Here is a 981-nt window from a genome sequence, read left to right as displayed (position 1 = left end):
ATGATTTTTAGAAAGGAGTGCTAATCGAATGTATAATACATTATTTAGCATCGTAAAAGCCACTTTATGCTGGCCAAGATATGAGCGACAAACTGCCATTATCTGAAGGGAATTCGCTATAAGAAGATGAAGATTACCAAATAAGCGCAATCGAATTTTGTGAGCAATATTTAGCATAGAAAGTGCCAAGGTTTACCTTCATCTCTGGTATCTTTCCATCGGTCTAAAGTAGTGGAATAAAAATAGCAACGATCGATTAATAGTTCTATCGTTTAAGCATTACCAACTATAGGAGATTGCACATTGTCTTTTTGTAAATTTGGCAATGGTAGCATGATAGCATCGTAAAAGCCACTTTATGCTGGCCAAGATATGAGCGACAAACAGCCATTATCTGAAGTGAATTCGCTATAAGAAGATGAAGATTACCAAATAAGCGCAATCGAATTTTGTGAGCAATATTTAGCATAGAAAGTGCCAAGGTTTACCTTCATCTTTGGTATCTTTCCATCGGTCTAAAGTAGTGGAATAAAAATAGCAACAATCGATTAATAGTTCTATCGTTTAAGCATTACTAACTATAGGAGATTGCACATTGTCTTTTTGTAAATTTGGCAATGGTAGGTTATCTGTTAAAACGGGTCGATGTATTGGATGCACATGGGTAATTTGCTGATTGATATTCTCTTGACTATCGATGCTTGTTTTGACTTTATCGTCTACTACCTCAGTCCAGTCACAACTCTTTCAATTATGAATACCATACTATTCAGTCTCCACCATGAAATCAGAATTCTCAACCACTTATGTAGGAGATTGATTAATGATTAATACTTGTTGAGTAAATACTTTTCTAACAGAAGATTTACCCACATTGGGAGGGCCAATAAACATGCCTCGTATTAAATTATGATAGCAATGACCTTGATTTAATGCCTTGGTATACGCATGGTAATATTCCTTTTCTTGTAAATCTGTAGG

The sequence above is a fragment of the Trichoplax adhaerens genome, genomic scaffold (genome assembly GCF_000150275.1).
Source record: "Trichoplax adhaerens TRIADscaffold_236 genomic scaffold, whole genome shotgun sequence".
NCBI classification, from domain to species: domain Eukaryota; kingdom Metazoa; phylum Placozoa; class Uniplacotomia; order Trichoplacea; family Trichoplacidae; genus Trichoplax; species Trichoplax adhaerens.
The sequence above is the reverse complement of the archived record's forward strand: the minus strand, read 5'-3'. Positions refer to the sequence as shown.